The sequence below is a fragment of the Alexandromys fortis genome, unplaced genomic scaffold (assembly GCF_014885135.2).
Source record: "Alexandromys fortis isolate MF-2015 unplaced genomic scaffold, M_Fortis_MF-2015_v1.1 scaffold_59, whole genome shotgun sequence".
Lineage (NCBI taxonomy): Eukaryota > Metazoa > Chordata > Mammalia > Rodentia > Cricetidae > Alexandromys > Alexandromys fortis.
In genome coordinates, this window is record NW_026067943.1 from 4,236,819 (window position 1) to 4,260,894 (window position 24,076).

Genomic DNA, 24,076 nt, shown 5'->3' on the forward strand with positions numbered 1-24,076 from the left:
GTAGTTGTGGAAAGCAGCAGAAAAAATGGAGAAAAGTGGGGTTGCCTGTTCCAAAAGCCACAGGTAGGAAAGTGCAGTGGCTCAAGCTGCTGGCTGCAGTGTGCTCTGCGACCAGATGCCACTCAGGGAGAAGATGGGACAAGTGGTGCCCTGCCCAGCGTGATCAGAAGGCCCTGGGGAAATCCTCCCTCCCTCCTGGACCGGCCCAGCCTCATCTTTCTCAGCGAGCTGCCTTGCCTGCCTCCCTTCAGGCTCTTCAGGGCTTGGTCTGGAAGAACCACCCTTTCCAGGGCTGCCCTCGGAATTGCAGGCATCCTTGGGGAGCTGCCCTCTGTGCTGAGGACGGTTGAAGCCTCTCTCAGTGTTACTAAACTGCTCCAAGTGGTCTCTGGGGGGCAGAGGACAAGGGAAGGTGGGAACAAGCCAGAACACAGGGCTCCGAACCCTACCCTCTGAGCGTGGCAGTCCTTGTTCATCAGTTTTAGATAAACATGGACATGAAACAGCAGTAGCTGTACCAAGACAAAGGGGAGGGAGAATGGAACCATCTCGTGCCTTGTTCGACAAAAAGGTTGGAAGAAGGGGATAAAATTGTGTGATGGCGCCCTTGTACCGCCCCCCTTTCATCCTCACCCCAAAATAAGTGGAGACAAAAGGAAGTAGTCATGGCCCTCTGCCATCTGGCTTCCTCTTCTGAGACCCTGCGGTGGGTAAGGCTATTTAGTACTGCGCCCTTCTAGTTGAGCAAGGCCAGTGCACCATGTACTTGAAGTCGTGCAAACTGGTACTGCCCATGCCGGGGCTTGATCCCTTGCTATTCCGCAGTTTGGGTCAGGGAGAGAAGAGGCATCTCACCCGGGCTCGGTGCCTCTCTGGTATAGAGTTTAGATTAAGGATGTGTCAGAGGCAACGATCTAGTCTGCAGCTCTTGCTTCCGTTCACAGAGACGCCACCTGTAACTTTGTGAGCAGAGGCAAGGGCGGGGCCCACTGAATATTTGGCTGAGAGTTAAGTAGGAGAATGTTTGGGGCTGAGGATAAAACTGAGCTGGGGGTGTGGCTCAGACAGGGCGCTCACCTATGAGGCAGGAGGTCCTGAGTTCCATCTTCAGCACCAAAGGAAGCCAGCAAGGACTCTAGACCTTGGAGATCAGGGGAGGATGGAGTGGGAGAGCAGCTTGGCTGCTGGTGCTCAGCACTGCATGAAGGAGGCCAGGACCCCAGAGGTCATTTGATTAGAGCCAAAAAGGGCTATCCTTGGAATCATGGACAGGATCAGGCACGGCAAGAGGATGGCCCGACTTCATCTTTCCTACCTGGAAACTGCCTTTTCTCCCTGACATGGCCGTCTATAGAACCGCTTGAGAAGCAGGCATATGGGCACCAGGGTCAGAACAGGCCTCTCCAGAGGGCGAGCTGGGAAGGGAGGACAGGGACAGTCTTGCAGAGTTACAGGCTGCCTCTGAAGCGATCGATCACCAGGGAGCACCAGGGGAGAGCCTCCTGGGATCCTGGCATGGAGGACCCAGACATGACTCAGCCTTCCAGTCAACACCCACACTCTGTGAGCAAGTCTGCTTGGCAATTAAGCAATTACAGCCCAGCTTGACAAGGCTCAGAACCCAAGTATACAGAACTGAGAAAACCCCAGAGAAGGAAGTAGGTGAACCTAGCCTGTGAGGTCAAGGAATGCCCAGCAGGAAGTGACGTCAGAGCTGGGAGTTAGGAACTAAGGACGACTGTGGTGTTCCTGGCAGAGAGAACAGCATAGATACAGGTAGGTGGAGAGGTGTACTGGACGGGGCTGGAAATGGAAGCGTAGGTGTCCTAAGATGTTTGTGGGGAGACAGCCCCTCTCTTTGCCCTTGACCCTTCCTTAGAGTGGAGTCCATAGGCTTGTTTTGGGGGCTTGATGTCGCGGATGGGCGTAGAGAAAGGAAAAGAGACTCTCGGGGAAAATCAAGTTGATTCATCGTACAAATGACTTGGTGCCCTTCCAAGGATCAGAATAACTCAAGGGAGGGGAAGAGAAGGCGACACTGAGGCGGGCCGAAGGTTTTAAGAGAAGGAAGGGGGGGTTTGAGGGCAGGCAGATGACAGCAAGTGGCACCATGGAGGGGGCTCCCACCTCTCTCAGAGTCCTCAGTAGGGCTTAAAAACAGGCTTTAGAATTACGTTTTTATTTTAATTTTATGAATACGTGCAAGCCTGCGGGGGCAATATTTGCATGTGTGAGTTCTCGCCAGGGGCAGATGACATTAGATCCCCTGGAGCTGGAGTTCCAGGCAGTTACAAGCCACCAGACTTAGGTGCTGAGAACGGAACGGAACAGTGTCTGCAAGAGCAGTGAATACTCCTAACTGCTGAGCATCTCTCCAGCCCCTCCTGTAGAGATTTTAGTGACTCCGAGGATGTGCGTGTATAAGCACAAATATGGGTCTCTGTGCATATTTATAACCTGACGCTGGACTTCAGTATCTGTTGACTGTAAGGCCCTGTGTGGGAAATGGATGCAGGCCCAGCAACTCACTTTACAGGCTCACTTTCGTTTCCATATAGCTGGGTTTCCATTATAACCTGACAGTGAGGAACCCAAAGAGCCCAGCACAGGAGACTAGGGTCACACTTTAAGGACGGCATCCATCTTCAGTGTGGAGGATGGGTGGAGGGAGCAGCCCAGTGAGGAGGCAGCTGAGGACTTGAGAAGGCCTTCACTCTCTGCTGACAGGGGTGGGGGACAGGTATCTGCCTCTCTGTTCTCCAGGCACCTGGACATGCTGTGTACGGACTGGTTTGGGATTTTGAGGCAAAGCTTCCCTATGGAACCCAGAGTGGTTTGGAACTTGAATGCCCCTGGCTCTGGGATCACAGTGCGTTCTGGGATCATGATGCGTTCTGGCATCACGGTGGGTTCTGGGATCATGGGTGCATTCTGGGTTCACAGTGCACTGAACTTACATGTGGGGTTTTCAAGTAAGGCTGAGCTTCAAGCCAGGAATGACCTCCTACCTGTGGGATTATTAAGATTTGGGTCTTTTTCTGGACCTTTACATTTCTTTATGTAAACCCACACCCAGAGAGAAGTATTTGTTGGCTCTATGGAGTTGTAGCGGGCACCTGACTCATCTGTTGCGCTGGAGCCTGTGGGGCCATCTAGGTGAAGCTGCTCTATACTTGGTCCAGCATCCAGGAGCTTCCCGTCTCCTGAAGTGATAGCGTCTGTCCTCACATAACCCTTGCTAGAGCAAACAGCCCAAAGTGAGTGAGGTTGGCTGCCTGCAGCCAGGGAAATGATGGCTGGTGAGCCTGGCCAATTAGCCAGCAAGACAGAAAGTTCTTCAAGAGCTGCGTGGCACAAAGCCCCCATGCTTCCTAAGAGGCTCAAGGGACCAGGGAGAGAAATGGGCATCTTGTTTCTGGCCCCATTTCCAACAGCTCAGCCAAGCATAGCACCCGCCACCATGTTACTGTTTAATTAATAGTTCCTGAATATATTAATGATTAACATAACATGAAACCTATAACGGGTGTCCTTGGGTAAGAGCTGGCTGAGTCAGATGCGGAAGTCTCTGTTTGTTGGGCTTCTCTGGCTACTACGTGGTGGGTTAGGGCGTCAGATCACAGTCTCGGCCTACATTGGAGCCATTTGGGTTTTTAAGTCTTAGACTATACCCTAGGCCAATTAAGTTAGAATTGTGTCCTCGGTGGGACTCGCGCCACCGTCCATTTTAGAGCTCGCTGGATGTCTTAGTTTGGGTTTTATTGCTGTGAAGAGACACTGTGACCATTAAAAAGGGAGACATTTAAGTGGAGCTGGCTTACAGTTCAGAGGTTTAGTCCATCATCATAGTGGGGAGCATGGCGGAAAGTAAGCAGACATGGTGCTGGAGAAGGAAGGAGCTGAGAGTTTTACATCTTGATCAGCAGATAGCAGAAGCGAAGGTCACGCTAGATCTGGCTTGAGAATTTTTAGACCTCAAATCCTACCCTCTAGCGACACACTTCCTCCAACAGAAGCGCATCTACTCTAGCAAGGCCACGCCTCTTAATAGTGTCTCTATTAAGGCCCTGTGAGCCTATGGGGGCCATTTTTATTCAAACCGTCACACTTTATAGCATCAGTAGCAGCCGAGGCTGAGAGCCACGGAGCCAGGTGCTGGAGATGCGCGTAAATGTCTCATTTCCCCCATTGATGTGAGGACAAACGTGCACGAGACTCTCGTTCATTCGTTTTCATTCATTCAGCAGGGAGAGTGCTAGAAGCCTGATTGGAGCACTGAATCCCATTGCAGAATGGCTAGCACTTGAGTTATGGAAACAGTCCCGTGAGAACACCAGAATGGGATGCTTCTCTTCCATGGCTTACATGTGTCACCTTCTGAGTCTACTTCAGAGCCTGCTGAAGGACACAGGGAAGCTTTGAAGATGGGCTCTGTGGGTGTGCCATCAAGGTGTCTCTGCAGGGAAAGACATTTGCTGCCAGGCCTGACGATTTGAATTTAATCCCTGGGAACCCATGGTAGAAGAAAGAATGGCTTACACAGATTGTCCTCTGACCACACTGTGTAATGTACACACACACACACACACACACACACACACACACACATCAAATAAATGAATAGAGGAAGTTTTTTAAGAAGGGCATTATAGGATAAATAGAATCCCATCAATATCTTCTTCCCTGTTTCTCTCTCCCTTTGTTTTCCCTCCAGCATTGGAGAATGGGGTTTTGCACATTCTTGGCCAGCATTCTCATATTGAACTATTCTTGAACCTTTTATTATAAATAATACTTTTGTTGTTACTGTTCTGTGAGTGATGCACGTGTGTGTTCATACTGAGTTCACACATGTACATGCTTGCTGAGACCACAGGAGGGTACCAGGTGTCATCCTCATAACTCCCCACCTTGTCCCCTTGAGATACTCTCTCACTGAACTTGGGGCTCACTTACACCCTCCACCTCTGCTAGGCTAGCTGGTCAGTAAGCTCCAGCAATCCTTCTGTGGCAGCTTGCCCACACTCTCAGTACTGGGGTTGCACAGCCACACCTAGCTTTTCAACGTGGGTGTTTGGGATCTGAACTCAGTTCCTCCTGCTTCAGCAGCAAGCACTCCCCCACCGAACCATCTCTCCAGCCTGATAAAGGGTTGCCATGTCTTTATTTTACTCTCTCCTCCCTCCCATTCCTTCCCATTCTCTTCTTTCCCCTCTCTTCTCCCCTTCCCTGTTACCTCCCTCCCTCTCACCATCCCTCCCTCCCTCTCACCGTCCCTCCCTCCTTCCTTTCTTCCTTCCTTCTTTTCTTCTCAGTACTGGGATAGGACTTTGTGCATATTGGCAAAGCATTCCCAACCCATTTTAAACATATTATTTTGAAAGCTGGAGAGATGACTCGGTGGTTAAGAGCACTGACTGCTCTTTCAGAAGACCCAGGTTCAATTTCCAGTACCCATGTGGCAGCTCACCACCGACCATAACTCTGATTCCATGGGCTCTGACACTCTCTTCTTGCCTTTGTGGGTATTGCATGCACACAGTATCCAAACATCCATATGGGCACAACATGCATACACAAAATAAAATATGTGTCTTTAAAAAAAATTGAGAGTCTGCCTTACCACATTGTTTAGACCCGCTTTGAACTTGAGGTCCTCTTACCTCAGCCTCCCGAGTGCTGAAATTACAAATGAGTCACTTAGACTGTCGTGTAGTGGTCGGAGGGTTCCTTCAGGTAGAGGCAAAGCAATAGTATGATAAGATTCCAATGTTCCCTCGGTTAATGGCATCCAGACTGACCAGAGCACACAAATGTGATGGTGATTAATATTGAGTCTGCTTCTTGTTTGTGTCCAAGCCCCTCCATTTATTCCAGAAGCATCTAAATATAACCCTGGGATTGGAGGGTCTTTAACCCCCTCTTTTTTTTTTTTCTTTGAGATAGGTTTTCTCTGTGTAAACAGTCCTAGCTGTGCTAAAACTCACTTTGTAGACCAGGCTGGCCTTGAACTCAGAAATCCCCTGCCTCTGCCGTCTAAGTTCTGGGATGAGGATGTGTGTGTCACCACTGTGTGGCCTCAAACACCCTTCTTACACAGGCTTATCTTCCCTTCTTCAAGGCAGAGCTGCCTTCACAGTTGCTAGCTAGGACTCATTAGAACTCAGTCACGCTGTCAACTCGGTCTCCTGTTGTCACCAGGTTCAGTCCTATCGAAAGCTTCCCCAGGAGACAAAACCATGCCTGGTCTTTACATATTTTTTCCTAGTTGTGCATATTTAGGATAGAGGATGATGTTTTGATATGCTAAGTAGCACGTTTGCTATCTTTTCATTTTGTCGCCCATCCTTATGAGGTTTGCGGCACTCCGAATCTTCCCATCCAGCTGTTTGGGACTATTCTGCAGAACCTTGTTAGGCATGGCTGCCCACCGTGTACAGAGATCTCTACTTGCTGTGAGGCTGTGCCTGATGACCAACCCCTCCCGCTCCTGCCCTCTCCTGGCTTCTGGGAGCTTCCCCTCTCATCCCTGCCCCTGTTGGTGGTGTCTTCAGATGCCACACAGGCGTGACATCATAGAGGCTTTTGCATTTCTGTAGCTTTCGTGTGTGGCAGTAAACTAAGCAGGCGGGCTTTTAAAAGTAGGCTCTTTGCAAAATACATAAAGTAAATGGTGGCTTAGGAAACATGCAGTAAAAATGATAAAGGGAGTGTTGGACAGAGAGATACGTATTTGTTTTGGAAATTGCTTTTTATTTATTTTTCTAATTTCTTTTTATGTGTATGGGTGTTTCCCCTGCCTGTATGTACAACATGTACGTGCAATGCTCACACAAACCAGAAGAGGGCATCAATCCCCTGGAACTGTAGTGACAGATGGTTTTTGAGCTGCCATGTGGGTGCTGGGTATAGAACTCAGTTCCTCTCCAAAAGTAGCCAGTGCTTTTCATCACTGAGCATTGTCTCCGGTCCCCCAGAAATTGCTTTTTGATCGACACAGGTGGGACTGGCAGATGTGGGATGAGAAGGAGGCCATTGTGCTGGAGACTTTTGCAGTGGCCTGGGTAAGACAACCTGAGTCTGGACCCAGCGGCCTCCATGCAGGAAAAGGAAATGGGGAAATGGGTCGGTGGCCAGCACTCTGTCGTTGCCAGGAGACCTAGAGCAAATCTCCAGGAGATGAAACTGGCAGGAGACCCAGACCGGCCCTCCAGCAGACAAGGACACTGGACTCAGTGCCCCACCCTGGTGCTCAGATGAAGAAATAACTGGGAATGAAGACAAGAAAGTTTGGGCTCAGTTATTGCCCTGGGGCCACGGGGAGCTTGTTCCCGGAAGAAACAGGGATCAAGAGACACACCTGACTGCCATGCCCCGCCTCTGGCACCATATTTCCTAGGGAGCAAGAGATTCAAAACTAACTCCTAAACCCCAGGCTAGACATCCTGGATTCTTCTCCAGAACTGGGTGCGGTGTGGTTTTTATAGTTGCCCTGGAAATTCTTTTTCTCTGCTGATTATCATCTTCTTAAAGGTAGATTTATTTATTTATTTATTTATTTATTTATTTATTTATTTATTTATTATCATCCTTCTTGTACATACCTGTGAGGCAGAGAGTAACAAGGATATATATATATATATATATATATATATATATATATATATAGTGTCTTGATTGAGTCAGGGCAGTGAGCACGCCCGTCCCCCTTTGCCAGTTCTAAACCTTTCCAATTAGCATGTAGCAACTACACACATGGAATAGTGTCTTAGATAGGGTTTCTATTGCTGGGAAGAGATACCATAACCATGGCAACTCTTATAAAGGATTTAATTTCATTGGGGTAGCATGCAGCTCAGAGTTCATTATTATCCTGGTGAGAAGCATGGCAGCATGTATTTACATCTTGACCCATAGGCAACAGGAAGTGGTCTGAGACACTGGGCATGACTTGAGCATATATGAGACCTCAAAGCCCGACAGTGACACATTTCTTCCAACAATGCCACACCTACTTCATCAAAGCTGCCACTCTTACTAGTACAAGTCTTCTGGGAGCCAATTACATTCAATTTACCACATTCCACTCCTTGACCCCCATAAACTTATAACTTACATCATAATGCAAAATGCATTTAGTTCAATTTCAAAAGTCCCCAAAGTCTACCACAGTCTCAACTGTCGTAAGGAGGCTGCTCATTTGTTCCTAGCTGCTTAGACCCAAAATAATTACACAGAAACTTTATTATTTAAATCACTGCTTGGCCTATTGGCTCTCGCTTCTTATTGGCTATCTCTTACATCATAATTTAACCCATTTCTATTAATTTATATTTTACCATGAGGCTCGTGGCCTACCAGCAAGGTTCCAGCCGGCAGCTCGTGTCTTTCCCCTCTGGCAGCTTCATGGCGCCTTTTTGACTCTGTCTTCTTTCTCCCAGCATTCAGTTTAGTTTTCCATGCCTGCCTCTGTTCTGCCCTCACAGGCCAAGGTAGATTCTTTGTTCATTAACCAGTGGCAATAAAACATATTCACAGCATACATCACCTCCAACATCTCTCAACAATATTTTAAAGTTCAAAGTTCGAAGTCTCTTCTGAGATTCATGCAGTCTCTTAACTGTAATTCCCTATAAAATCAAAATAAAAAGCAGATCACATACTTCTAACATATAATGGCACAGGATATACATGACTACATAAAAATGTAGGGAAGGGAGCATAATGTAGAAATACTGGACCAATGTATGACCGAAAACCAGCTGGGCAGACTCCAAACTCTGCGTCTCCATGTCTGAGGTCAAAGCATCTTCACATCTCCAACTCCTTTCATCTTTGGCAACTGAAAGCACACTTCTTCCTCTTGGGCTGGTTCCAGTCCCAGTTAGCAGCTTTTCTTGGCAGGCATCCCCCGGCCCCAGCATCTCCAAAATATTGGGGTCTCCAAGGCAATCCAGGCTTCACCTCACAGCTTCACACAGTGGCCTCTCTGGGCCTCCATGCAGGGACACCCCTGACACATGTCTCAGCATGTCTCAGCAGCTTTCCTTAGTTACAGAGGAATATTCCATGACCCCTTTTTTCTCTCCTTAACTCCAGAACCATGTGGCTGAAGCTGCCAAGTTCTGCTGCTTGCTGGGGCTGGAACATGGCCCCCTCATTCAGTTAAATCATCACCAGATTTCTGTTTCGGGTGGTTTTCTTTATTGCCTAAGTGTGGATGTCCTGAAACTGGATCTGTGGATCAGGCTAGCCTCAAACTCAGAGATCAGTCAACCTCTGCTTTAGAGTACTAGGATTAAAGGCTTGCGCCACCACACCTGGTTCTAAGACTTTTTTAAATTCCTTTTCACAAATTGGAAACTTAGCTGGGTGGGATCTTGCCTTGAGAGCGCCTCTTCCTTTATTACATTTCTTAATCTATTTATCTTCCTGAATACAGGACTTAGTTTCATTCCACTTCCTGGTTCTCCTTTTTTCTCCAGTTTTACACTTTGTAATTTTTACCCTGCTCAGCTTGCTCCCTGTCATTCTAGACCTTTGTTAGAGTTGCCACTAATAACCACAGGGCAGAGTCTATACTCTGCCAGTGGAATTAATCTAAAACCCTTCACTTTAGCCTCATGTAAACTTTTCAGGCAGGAGCAAAAAGCAGCTACATTCATAAAACAATCTCTAGGCTACATACTAACATCCTTCTCTTCTGAAACCTTTTGATCCAGGTCCCACAGTCCAAATCACACTCAGCATGACTGTCTTCCATGCTCCCACTAGTACCCATTACGCAGTGCTTAAAGTGTTACCAGCTTTTCTCATTCACAGTCCAAAGGTTCATATTCCTTCAACAAAAACGGTCAGGCCTATCACAGCCAGTACCCATGTCTCTGGTACCAACTTCTCTGTTAGGGTTTCTGTTGTGAAGAGACACCATGACCATGGCAGCTCTTATAAAGGAAAACATTTAATTGAATGGCTTACAATTAGAGGCTTACTTAGTTCATTATCATCATGGTGGAACACGGTGGCATGAAGGCAGACCTGGTACTGGAGAAGGAGCCGAGAGTTCTTACATCTTGACTGTTCGCAACAGAAAGTGGTCTGAGACACTGGGCATGACTTGAGCATATATGAATCCTCAAAGCCCATCCCTACAGTGACACATTTCCTCCAACCAAGGCTACACCCATTCCAACAAAACCACACCTCCTAATCATACCACTCCTTACGAGCTTCTGAAGGCAAATTACATTCAAACCACCACACACACTGTGACATTTCACATGTACATGTCATCCCCGCTATCTCTTTTTTGTGACTGTGTTTAGAACCTTCAGGCTCCTCTCTGCAGTGACTCTTAAGGTATCCATCATTGTGAACCAGTCTACCTTCTAAGCTGCCCGGGAGCGCTGTGCCTCGTACCTAGTGCGCAACCTCCCTGCTCCCCTCTTTCCTACTCTTCACAGAGAAAACCCTGCCAGCCATTCAGATTGCTGCTTTTAGCCCATGCCAGATAGCATGCGGCACTGGTCTTTTTGTGTCTGGGCTATTTCCCTTGCATGCTATCCTCCAGTCCCCTCCCTGTTACAGAAAGCCATAGGACATTGTTCGTATGGCTGAATAGTATTCCACTATGCGTATACAGCCTCTTCTCTTTTCATCTCTCCAACCACGATGTTTCCCCTGGCGATTCTTATGGTCTCAATCTAAACACAAGCATTGTGCAGAAGCCCTGGCTGCAAGGTGAGCCAGCAGCATGGGTGTTAGTGGGGGATCCTGCCACAGATGCAGCACCCCAGATGCTGCCTCAGACGTAGGGAGACATTTAAGCCTCAGAAAATGTTTGCGTGAAGACACAAAGCACTAGCTTAAGCCAGGCTGTTGGGGCACACCTGTCATTGCAGCACTTAGGAGGCGGAGACAGAGGCTCAAACCTTCAGAAGTCATCCTCAGCTACAGGAAGAATTTGAGGTCAGCCTGGGCCACCTGAGACCCAGGATCCATTAAATAAGTTAATTCATGCATACAGAGCAAAGAGAGCATGCAGAATGATCTCACGTCTCTTTCCTCAATTCCTTTCATGGGAACTGCCTGCGAAACTCTTGCCCAGTATCATAGCCAGCATCCTGATGTCACTGCATCAGAGAGCAGCGTACCAGGATCCTGCAGCTGCTCTTCTGCTTCTCGACTCCCTTCACCCATCCCTTGCCTCTGGAGGCCACTCTTCTGTCGTCTGCATCTTTAATACTTCCAAGGGTGCCATATGAACAGAAGCATGCGGTGAGCGCCTTTGGAGACTGGCTGCTCTCCTCAGGATGCGCTGGAGCCCCATTCACATGCCTGTGTCTCTTGGCAACCTGTCTTCTCGCGGAGGGCATGCATCCCGGGGCATCTGGGAAGCTAAGCATGCAACCTACCACTGGGCTACACCAGAAGCCCCTGGCTCCTGTTTTATTGCTGAGTGGTATTCTGTGGTGTGCTAAATTTGGAGGCGATTAGCAATATAGCCACTAGGTGACCCATGAGTGGGTCTTTGTGTGAACATCACTTTCTTTTCCCTGGGACAGGCACTCAGGGGTGCGTCGCTGAGCTGTAGGGAGCCGCGTGTTTAGGACCCTTAAGTCACAGCTGTACTCTCTTCTATGTGCCTGCAGTTTCCTGTTCCCACTGGGAGTAGGAGACAAGCGTGGTACAGTCTCTGCACACTTGGCGTTTGTGCCGCTGTTCTTTATCTCTTCCATTTGATAGGTGTGCAGTGGTGTCTCATTGTGGCTGCCATTTGCATTTCCCTCATGGCCAGGGGTATTGAGTGTGTGTGCATGTGTGTGTGTGCGTGCGTGCGTGTGTGTGTGTGTGTGTGTGTGTGTGTGTGTATGTATGTTGAGAAAGAGAGAGATGTCCTCTGTTCATCTCTTGGTTAAATGTCTTTTCACAGCCTTTTCCCTGTCTCCTGATTGGACTATTTGGTCTTTACTGTTGAGTTTCGAGAGTTTGTTTGGTTTGGGGTTTGATTTGGCTTGGTTTGTGAGGCAGGATCTCAAGTAACCTAAACTGATCTCAAGCTCACAGTGACCCTGACGTGATCCTCCTGTCTTTTCTTCCCCAGTGCTGAGCCCCCAGGCATAAGCCTTGCAAGAGCTCTTTATGTATATATACCAAGTGCTAGTCCTTGGCAGCTATGCAGAAGTGCTCATTTTGACTTTTCTTCCTTTTAGCAAGGTCTCTTCCAAAGTTAAGCATTTTGATGAGATCCACTTTGCCATTTTGTTCTTCTTCAGTCCCCCTGTTTGGGCATTGAATCTGAGATACCCCAGCCTAGAGCCCTGGAACTTGGAGAGTTGTAAAAGATTTATAGTTTCATATTTTACAGTTTTGTGTGTAAACCAGTGTGAGGCATGGTTTAGGTCAATGCTCTTCTGCCTGAGAGCTCAGGAATGCTTCAGTACCATTAGCTAGAAGCCTCGCTGCTCTTCCTTGAAGTGTCTCAACTCCTCTTCATGTCTGGGAACTGCTTGCTGGTCTCTGCTCTACTCTGTTGTTCGTGGCTCCCCCACTTGTGCCAGAGTTGTGGGTGTTCTGCCCGTGTGGCATCTCAGAAATGGGTGAGCAAGTTTCCCTTGTTTCATTATTTTCAGAGTGTTTCATTCAAATTAGGTGTGGTAGCACACACTCCTATAATCCCAGGATTTGGCAGGTGGAGGGTGGAGAATTTAAGGTCAGCCTCAGCTACATAGTGAGTTCAAGGCCAGCTTAAGCTCCATGAGTACATGAGACCCTGTCTCGAAATCAAACAGGGCCAGTGAGATGGCTCAGTGGGTAAAGACAACTGATGTGAAAAGTGACCATCTGCATCCACACACATGCTGTGACACGCTCATACCCCCCATATACAGTAAATAGTGTAATTTTTAGATGTTTTCATTATTCTAGTTCTTTTGCATTTCCACATACATGTTAATATAATCTTTTACTTAATTTTTATTTGTAATTATGTGTACTTGTATGTGTGTGTGCGCGCGCACATGCACATGCAGTTATATTTGCATGAGTGCAGTGCCTGCTGAAGCCAGAAGAGGGAGGGCATCAGATCCCCTGGAGGTGAAGTCACAGGCGATTGTGAACAGCCTGACCTAGTTGCTGGGGACCAAATTCCCAACCTCTGGAAAAGCAGTGTGCACTCTTAGCCACCGAGCCGTTTCTCCAGCCCTACAGCATTCTTATCCATATGTGTAAGGCTTCTTCCTGTGAACTGTAAATCTACACCTCCCTGGGTAACTATTTGCTGTACTGAGCCTGAGCCTCCTGATCTGTGGGCTCTGGGGGTCTGCATCCCTTTGCAGCTTGCATTTGTCTGTTTGCTTTCACCATGATGTGGTTGTTTCCAGCATGAAAATCTTACTGAAGTTCTTTATCTGAGGACATGCCGGTTTCCTTCACTCTGTCACTACTTTCTGTCACCCTCTGAGCTCCACTACCCACCACTCTCTTCTCTGGTGTTTTCTGATGAGATACAGTGTTCTTGCAAAGAACCCAAGTTCAGTTCCCAGCACCTATGTCAGGCAACTCACAAGCCACATGTAACTCCAGCTTCAGAGAATCTAGTGGCCCCTTCAGGCCTCATCTAGCAGCTACAGTTCAGTGCACATACCCTACATATTCATACATAGAATTATGACTAAAATCTAGAGTGGTTTCCGGGGATTGCTCATTTACTTTTGAAATGGAGTCTCATGATGTTACCAAGCTGGTCTCACATTACTAGACTCAAATGATCCCCCTGTCTCATCCCTCCAGGTAACTGGAACTATAGCTAAAATGTACATTTTAAAATGAACATTGCACGTGTGTCCAAAGGGTTCCAGTTATGCTTAGTAAAGACTGGGGAAAACCATGTCCACCCATCATCATGAAGTAGAAGGTTCAGAGCACTGAGATGCAGTCCGGGAAGGCAGGGGAGAGAGCTACTGGTAAAAGCTGCCTCTTGCAGGAGCTGGGTTTGCTTTTTAAATGTTGTTCTACCTACTCATGAGGAAAATTCGCTCCACTAAAGGTTTGTTGACTTTGGTTTCTCTTCTGCCCAGTCCCGCAGCTGTTCAGTCCCAAGGAAATACACAGAAGTCTACATTAATCATAAACTAGATGGCCTGTTAGCTCAGGTTCCTTCTTAACTCTTTCTTACATCTTAAGTTAGCCCATAATTCTTGTCTATGTTAGCCACGTGGCTCAGTACCTTTATCAGTGAGGCATTCTCATCTTGCTTCTTCTGTGTCTGGGTGATGACTGCAGACTGAATCTTTCCTCTTCCTGATTCTCCTGTTCTCAATACCCCGCTTCTACTTCCTGCCTGGTCACCCCACCTATACTCCTGCCTGGCTACTGGCCAATCAGCATTTTATTAAACAAGTACAAGAAACAAATCTTTACAGGGTAGAACCGTTGTCCCTCAGCACAGGTGTTGTGAATGAATGAGTGGGTGGAGCAGAATGAATGGACAGATGGAGGAACACAGAACTGTGTGGATGAACATCAGCTGGCATCCACAGCCATGCTGGTTCCCACTTCTGAGCCTGGTGGCTCTGAGGACCCCAAGTGTGGGAGCAGGGTGGCAGCCCGAGGGCTCGAGGTTACTTGGCTGAGGGAGACAGCCATAGGGAAGTGCCTAGTTCCAGGCATTTCCATGAGCACCAGCCCCTCACACCTTTTTTCTCTTTTGCTTACTGCAGCTTATAAGTCTGGATTTTGTATGTTTTTTGTTTTGTTTTATTTTTCCTTTCGAAGCAGAGAACATCCTGTGTGGACTTTAGTTTTTGGAAGCATCTTTCTCAAAGCGGAATCTTTAGGGATTTGAGAAAAAAAAAAAACTCATTCCTTGCTTCCTGAAATGACAGTCACATGCTGGGTCGGGTGTAGCATTCACTGGTCCTATCTAACCTTAGCAACAGATGCTCATATTTTCCGTTCCCTGATGTTTTTATTTAAAGCACGTATTTCCTTCTCTCTCTCTTCCCCTGAAAAGGAAGTCTAGGAGTGAGGGGAGCAGAGGTTGCCAGAGGTCTGAGAAGATGGATGTGCTATGGTGTGGCCCTTCAAGTGACACTTACTCATGGCTGCTGGACTTTTGGGTTGATGAAGCCTAAGGCTTTAACCCAAGGCCCCCGATACTTGGCAAGCACTCTGTCACTGCGTCACACCCAAGTTCAGTGTCTCCCCACCTTGGGTCTCTTCATGTTGGTGTCAAGCTCTATCAGCCTCAGTTTCTACATCTTTGACTTAGGAGAGAACCGTTAGCAGAATGAGGGTGAGAGAATGGGACCTTTCCCAGCATATGGTGGATTGATATGCCTTTCCATTACTGATCCCCAAAACCAGAGGGAAGAAATAGCTGAATCAAGCTTTCCATGCATTCCTTTTGGGGGCCGTCTATCCCTCAGCTCCCTTCCCTGCCTTCAGCTGTCACTGTGGGGGTGGGCCAGACAGTCAGACAATTGCCATCTCCTAAACCCGGGTACCACTGTGACATGGGAAGACTGGGGAAGTTCTGATGAGTAACTCAGAGGTTAGCTGTGACATCTCCTTGTGTCCCCTTACCAGGAAGCTGAGATTAATGAGGGGTTGTGCATGCACATGTATGTGTATGTACAGGGGCTTAATCTGTTTGAGAGCCTCACATGTGCCAGGCATGTGCTCATGTGAGCTAACCACTACCCATGAAAAAGGCTTGGTCCTGGCTGAAGCTGCCATTCTGTTAATGAACGAGCTTGCTGTTGTTTAAAATGACACGGAGAGATGGCGCAGCAGTTAAGAGCACTGTCTTGCTCTTTCAGAGGATCCAGGTCCTCATTCCTTCATGTCTGTCTCCCTTAGTCAAATAACATGGGCCCAACAGGTTGTCACCCACACTTGGGGTCCTCAACGCCACCAGGTTTGGCTCAGAACCAAGAGCATGCAGAAGTGGGAGCCAGCATGGGTGTGGATGCCAGCTGACATTCATTCTCCCAGTTTTGGGTTCATCCTTTTACCCAGAGGATCCAGCCACCCATATGGTGGCTCATAGCCATCTGTAGCTCCGGGGATCTGATAGCCCCTTCTGACCTTCCCAGGCCAGGCACACATACGGTACATATACTTATAGGCACTCACACACATGAGATGCAAATTTAAATTTTTTTGAGTAGATAAATAAATTTATGGCCCTAAGAATCTTGGAATCCATCCTGTTTCCCACACTGATAGAAGATGATTTTAACAGATGCACAGATCCAGAGGCCCAGGCAGCCTGTGCCTCCTGAGGATTGTGGTTTCAGGTGCATGCCCCTGCACCTAGCCCTGCACCCTTTTTCTTAAGCACTGACATGTTAATATATTTCTCTGGGTTTGGTTTTAATTTTTAAGATAGGGCATTATTATATAGCCTTAGTTGTCCTTGAACTTGTAATCCTCCTACTTCAGAGGAATTTAAAAATTTTTTTCAACTTTATTTTATAGTGTATTAAATGTACCTTAAAATTCACTCATTCACAAAGTGAGGTGTACAATTTAAATACGAGAATAGATGACTCAGTGGTTAAGAGTGAGTGCTGGCTGCTCTTGCAGAAGACCCAGCCCCCACATGGCATCCTTAAATCCACTTCTGTGGGGTCTGATGTGCTCTTCTGACCTTTCCAGGCACCAGGCATATACACACTGCACATATATACATGCAGGCAAAACAGTTGTGCACATAAAATTAAAATTAATCTAAAAATAAAAATGTAATTACTAAATGTACAGTTCCTCATTAACAGTCGGTACAGCACATCCCGTCATTCCCCAAAGATCCCGCCTGTTCCTGAACCACTCAGAGTGCTCATGATCTCTCTCTCTCTTTCTATCCTCTGTTGCCTCTTTGTCTGTTTCTTTCTCTCTGTTTGACTGGTTCTGGATAATCACCACCTTTGGGTTTCACTGTGTCTTCTTGTTGTTGTTCATTTGTTTTATTTTGATTTTTCGAGACAGAGTTTCTCTGTAGCTCTGGAGCCTGTTCTAGAACTAGCTCTTGTAGACCAGGCTGGCCTTGAACTCACAGAGATCCACCTACCTCTGCCTCCCGAGTGCTGGGATTTTTGCTGTTGTTGTTGTGTTTTTTGTTTCTTTTTTGAGACAAGATCTCTTGAACTCTGTGTAGATCAGACTGTTCTTAAACTCACAAACAGATCTGTCTGCTTTTGCCATCCAAGTGTTGGGATTAAAGGCACGCGCCACCATGCTCGGCCTATCCGCTTTGTTCTCTCTCACTGATAGATATTCAGTGACCTTTTTAACAATAGACTGTGTCATTAGGATACAGTCACCAGCTGGTGGTCTTGGATTTCTCTGGACCCTTGTGGGGTAATATGGTGAGCACTTGCCTGCTTGTTTCCTGTGCACATGGTCTTGGTTCTGGGGTGGGAATAATGTCTAGGCATGTGACTTCAGCTCTGAAGGCGACCATATTTAGCCATCTCAGGAACCTGAGTTGCCTCTTCCTATTTTCCCGGCAGCCCTCGCGGCTAGCGTGTCTCCGTGCAGCCCTCGCGGCTAGCGTGTCTCCGTGCAGCGTGCAGCCCTCGCGGCTAGCCTGTCTACGTGCAGCGCTTACCTTGTTCTTAATTACTAATCGGCACTATAGACATGAAGTAGTGTGGCACTGTGGTTTCGCTTTGCGTTTCCCCCGGCGACTCACAATATTGCAAACGTTTTTGTGTGATTGTAAAAGGCACTTCTTATCTTTAAGGTCTTTTTGGTGAAATGTCTGTTCAGATCCTTTTCTGGTTTTGAAATGAGGTCATTTCTCGCCTTCTCATGGTTGTGCGGGAAGAGTTCCCTTCGTGATCACGTGTTCCTTCCTGGTGCTGTTGTGTCTGAGAAAGGCTTATTTTGTCAGGCTGTTTCACTCGTGTAAGTGTGGTAGAGGATGTTTTCCCAAAGTGGTCAGATCTACCACTTGCTCGTTTATACATTTCTACATGACCACAGGCACAGCATTGTGGGCTTTTCCAGATACATCTCATACAGAGCAAATACAGACTAAAGTATCCTCTCCCATTCTGCAGCCTTACACTTTCTTTTGGAACACAAAGTTTCCCATGACTGTTTGAGACAGGATCTCCTTCTGTTTCCAGGGATCGCCTGGCTCTCACTATGTAGCTTGGACTAACCTCGAACTCATGGTGCCTTATGGGTGTTGGATTACATTCCACACTGTGCTGGGCTCTCTGCTGGACTCTTAAGTCTGCTGAACCAATTTCTCCTTTCAGGCTTGAGCCTTTAGTGCCATATCTAAGAATTGCTATGTTTCCTTTTAAGATTTATTTATTTTAACTTTTTTAAAGATAAGACTTCTTTAAAAAAAAAAAAAAGAAGAAGAAGAAAAAGATTTATTTGATATGCATACAGCATTCTGCCGGCATGTGTGCCTGCATACCAGAAGAGGGCACCAAATCTCATTACAGATGTTGTGAGCCGCCATGTGGTTGCTGGGATTTGAACTCAGGACCTCTGGAAGAGCAGCCAGTGCCCTTAACCCTTAAGCCATCTCTCCAGCCCCACTTATTTTAATTTTATGTGTATAACTGTTTAGCTTTCATGTGCGCCATGTGTGTGCCTAGTGCTGTCAGAGGCAGAAGAGGGTGTCGAATCCTCTGGAACTGGAGTTATAGATGGTTTGAGCTGCCTTGTGGGTGCTAGAAACTGAACCAAGGTCTTTGGGAGCTGTACACACTGTTAGCCACTGAGCCGTTTCTCTAAGCCCAGACACCAGCATGTAGACCTGCACCCTCAGGATATCTGTGAGGGTCTCTGTCCAAACTCAAGGTCACTAGCCAACTACTTCTTCCCCCGAGGCTAAGTCCTGCAGCAGAGCCCAAGTGGTTTTCTGCTGCTGGCATCTGCTCTGTGTGCTCAGAAAGTGGCAGCGTCAAGCTTGGGGCTTTGTGGAAATGAAGCCCTCCCAGACTTGACAACACTCTGCTGTCTGGCTCACCCTTGCTCGCAGTGCTTTTCACTTGGGATGGGAGCTGAGAAATTAATGCTTTGACTTACTCAATTAGAAGTGTCACCCATGCAAATGAAGGGGGCAGGCTGGGATGGGGAGCTGTTCAGAGTGTGCCGAAATGGAATCCTGAATTCTCATTTCTGGTAGAGAAAAACATGTAAAAACATTGCTTTATTAATTTTTAATGAAATTTATTTTATTGTGTTTTTAACAACAGATGTTGTTACTGAGTTTTTATTTTTCCCATTATTAAGACAAATCTCATCCTTGACACCTTGGGAACTGTTAAAGATAACGCTTTCCACAGCCCAGAGAAAGCTGTGCATGCACAGAGGTCCTCCCTCTCCCCAGCCTTTCCGTGAGTAGAATCGGCACTAGCCTATGCATACAACATCGTGAAGATTTCGTTTTGTCGTAAGAGTTTCCTGTGTTGTCATGAGCGCTCTTAGATTGGGCGTCCTCTAGTTTCTGAGAGTACCTGCGCGCACACCTGCACGTGAGCACACACACACACAAACACACATACTTTTTAAACCCACAAGCAAGTCTCACTGCGAGATGCATGTTGTGTCCTGGGCTAGACAAATGTGCCACTGCTCTGGTCACATTTTCTTTGTCCCCCACGGAACATCTGACATCAGACATGTCATTGTCACATTGGGAGGTGTCTGCTACTGGTGTTTCTTGCACAGAACCTGGGGTTGTTTGCACAGACCAGACACAGAGAAGCCCCCACCATAGAGTGACCCCTCCCCCTAGTGCCAGTGGTACTCAGGTGAGAGACCCAAAGGGAGCAGACTTAGACTTGCAATCTCAGCAAACACTCTAGCTCTGTGGCTTTAAATGAGTTGCTTGGCCTCTTTGAGCTTGGGCCGCTCGGGTCAATATAATTGATGTGTGGTCCAGCATGTGGAAGGAACATTGACCCTGGCCTTGCTTCCTGGTACTTAAACTTGATTATATTGTAGTGCTTGCAATCACTACAGAGGATGCACCTGCTGATGGCTTTGGTCTGTATCCACCACTGTCACCCAGAAGAATGTCACCCTCTCCCTGAGCCCATTGGGGAAGAAGGACCCACTGCTGCCTTTTACTGAACCCTCCGTGCCTCATCCTGCACAGCCCATGACAAACTCACTGACTCAGTGCCTCCCCCACCTCCTAGCAGTAGAGGAAGGGAGGGAGGAAGGGGAGGTGGGGAGGAGGGTCGCCATTTTTCTGCTTTTGATATAAGGATGCCTTGTCAGAGCTCTAGGCTGCTCAGTCTGGGAGCTGGGGAAGGGCGGTGTATAAGGCTGAAGGTCTCCATGTCCCCTCTCTGCAGTTCCCTATAAGCCCTGAGCCCTGGGCCCCTGTCTCTGTGTGTCCCACTTTCTCTTTAGTTCCCTGTGGTCCATGAGGTCAGATGGAAGCCCATGTCCCCTACACGTTGTTAGTCCCCTGTGGATATGAGGCCAGATGGGGGTCTCTGCTCTGTGTGTCCTCCACCCTCTTGGCAGTCCCTTGTAAGATGAAAGGCTGGATAGGGTCATGCCCCCCACCTTCTCTGTCATCTTTGTGGGCTGGAAGGCTGGGTGCGGTCTATCTGTTGTTGGCATGTCTTCCCTTCTGGCCACAAGCATCTGGCCCTCTCTTAGAAGCTGCTTATGAATCTGCTGTTCAAACTGCAGATCCATAAGAAGGGAGAAGAACACTGATGTGCTATTTCAAGGCTAGTAAGGGCTGGATAAAGCACACATACCTCCCAGCCATGGTAACCCTGTGACCCTGCAGCTGCCCAGAGGCCTGTGCTCAGAATGATCCCCAGATGTCAGGATGTTCTGCATCCCTTGTCATCAGATTCTTGGTCATTTGGACATTTTTATTTAGGGCTGTGAGGCTTGGTGCTAGGGCACTTGCCTGGGGAGGGAGAAGCTTTATGTTTGATCCCTGGTATTGAAAAACATTTTATTTTTTGTTTTCTTTCATTTTATTAGGATTATCAATAAAGTAGGTGGTCCTGAGCGGGACTTGGAGTGGAGAAAATTCCTCTTATGGGCCCTCTGCAGCCCTCTCTGTGTGACCATAGGCCCCTGGCCCAGAACCCGTGGGTCCCTGCGGCATCTTTTTCCTGAGAAGCCTCCAGCATCCATCAAGCCTGTCCCCGAGGCTCCCCCTCCCTTTTTGGAATTGCCTTTTCAGACCGGTGCTGTTTGCTGTGTTCCCTGTGTGGCCAGTTTTTTCTGGGCTTCCAGCCTGCTCCCAGAGTTCCCCAAGGCTTTTCTACTTCCAGGGAACTGCAGGCATTCCTCAGACCTCCCTGTGTGAGCTGAGCACTGGGGTTTCTGTGCAAATTCAGATACAAAAGCAAATGTGTTCCCACAGCTCCACCCCGCAGGCCTTCCCCAGCAGCTCTCCCCAGCAGCCCCACCAAGAGCCCTCCTCCAACAGCTCCCTCCTTCCAATAGGTTCCCCACCAAAATCGCAGCTTCTATTCACAGGCCTGCACCTTTGCAGGGCAAAGCAGCCTTCCTCCTCTTGGGTTGGATCAGCAGGAGGGTGTAAAGGATGGGCAGCAGCAGCAAGTACTGGCTGAATGAAAAAGCTCTCCGAGCTAAAATGCTTCACAGCATGCTGTCTCTTGCATATCCGTTTTGTTTATTAACTTTTAAGGGTTTTACTTTTAAAATTATATATGGAGGGTGGTATGTGCACATGAGTGTGATGTCCTCTGAGGCCGGGAGGCGTGAGTAGATCCCTTTGAGCTAGAGTTCCAGGTGGTTGTGACCCAATGTACTTGTTGGGAACAGAACTCAGGTCCTCTGGAAGAGCAGCAGACACACATAACCACTGAGCTACCTCCCTAGTCCTACTTACTTAGCTTCAGTGGTGTGGGGAATGGAACTCAGGGCCTTGTGCATGCCAGGTGGGTGTACTGCCACTGAGTCAGACCCTTCTGCCACTCATTCATTCATTCATTCATTCATTCATCTAACATACAGTTATTTGTCTTTTTAGTTTCTGTTTCTGTTTCTGTGATGTAAATACCCCAACAAGAGCAATTTAAGACAGAGTTTATTTTAGCTCACAGTTCTTGCTTTCAGCTCATGCCCCCCCCCCCCGTGGATCACAGCAGGGGGGGAGCTTGAAGCAGCTGAACCCATTGTAGCTGCAGCCAAGAAGTCAAGAACAATGAATGAATGTGTGTTCAGATGGCTATCTCCATTTTACACAGCCCAGGGTCCCCTAGGTGCCACCCCCTGCTGAGCTAGGCTTTCCTACATCCATTAATCTAATGAAGATAGTCTTTCTCAGGTGTGCTCGGAGGCCTGTCTCTCAGGTATTTCTAGAGCAGTGGTTCTCAACCTTCCTAATGCTGCAACCCTTTCATGAAGTTCCTCATGTTGTCATGACCCCAACCATAAAGTTATTTTCATTGCTATTTCATAACTGTAATTTTGTTACTGTTATGAATCATAATGTAAATATCTGATATGCAGGCCATCTGATGCTCCGTCCCAAAGGGGTCGTGACCCACAGTTTGAGAACCACTGGTCTAGAGTCTGTCAAGTTGACAGTTGATACTATCATATTCATTTATTGGTTTGTGGGGTTCGTTTTTACTTGGTTTTGATGCTAAGGATGAAAGTGAGGCTTCCCTGCACGTTAAGCAGCTTTTGTTCTTTGCACAAAAGACATCCCACAAATATGAAGGAGAAAGGGAGATGGGGAATAGAGCGTGCACCAGCCAGACATGGTACACGTGTGTAATCTCAGCCTCAAGGGATGGAGGCAGAAGGGTCAGGGGTTCAGTGTCATCTTCAGCCACCTAATGACTTGAGGCCGGCCTAGGCTACATAAGACCGTTTTTTTTTAAAAAAAAAAAAAAATTGCATCGAACTGTATGTAGTAAGCAAATGAACATTTATATTAATTTGCTTATTGTAATTTATAAAGTAACAAGCAAATTAATATTTTGAAGCCAGATATGGAGGCCCATACCTGCAGTTCAGCTTTGGGGAGGCAGAAGCAGGGGGATTACTGCAAGTTCAAGGCCAGCTTGGTCTACACTGTAAGTTCCATGCCATTCATGTTGTACCAAGAGCTGGCTTCCAAAATGCAAACAGACATCAATCAATCAATCAATCAATCAATCAATAAATAACATCTTGTTCGTGGTGCTGAACCGGAAGCCAGAGCCTTGATGTCGCTAATGACCCCTCTATCCCTGAGCTATGTCCACAGTGCAAGGACCTTCCTTCTTGGGGCTATGCTATATTCAGTCCATGTCTCTGTACCTCCTTTATCCCCCCAGGGTCCCAGTCAGGAAAGCTCATAGCTCCAGGTCAGTTCTCCCTGGTCAGTGACCTAAGAAAAGAAAGAATTTAGTGACTAGGACTTAGTGTTCACCAAGATTCCAGAGTCCCTTCAGCAGCTGAATAACAACTGAACCCAAAAGCCTTGAGCCTCCAAGGTTTTCTTAACACTTTCCTGACCACCTCCGAACTACTCCAAACACCCCGTCTTCACTTCCTTCTGGGAAGAGGGTAGAGGGAAAGGGTGGTTTTCATAGTTTGGCATCTGTCACAGAAAGAGAATGCTTTGTGAGCCCCACTGCCTCTTTCTAGCCACAGGGCTTTGTTGTTGTTTTGTTTTTGTTTTTGTTTTTATGAGACAGGGTTTCTCTTTGTAACAGCCCTAGCTATGCTGGAACTAGCTCTGTAGACCAGGCTGGTCTTGAACTCACAGAGGTCCAACTGCCTCTGCCTCCCAAGTGCTGACATTAAAGGTGTGTGCTACCACTGCCCAGCTCTAGCCACAGTTTTGTCTCAGGACAAGCAACCAGCAAAGAGGACACAGGTGAACAAGACAAAGCTCAGGTCAAAATAAGACTTGCACAAGGTACTGATTGCCCTGTTCTGGTTAAACTCTGGTATGTATGATCCACAAGATCAGAGGGTCTTGTCCAGTTTATGCGCTGATATTCAGAATGATGCCAGGAATCCAACAACTACCCACTGATGGAATGAGGCCAGAAGGAATGCATGAGTGACCACATGGGTCCTCATGGTGGGATGGATGCCCACT

General features: G+C 47.5%; 1 protein-coding gene across 1 annotated transcript in view; it reads left to right on the forward strand.

The window, feature by feature from the left end:
• Hrh1 (histamine receptor H1) overlaps positions 1 to 24,076 on the forward strand; it is an 85,689-nt gene that overhangs the window by 57,873 nt on the left and 3,740 nt on the right. The window lies entirely within an intron of this gene.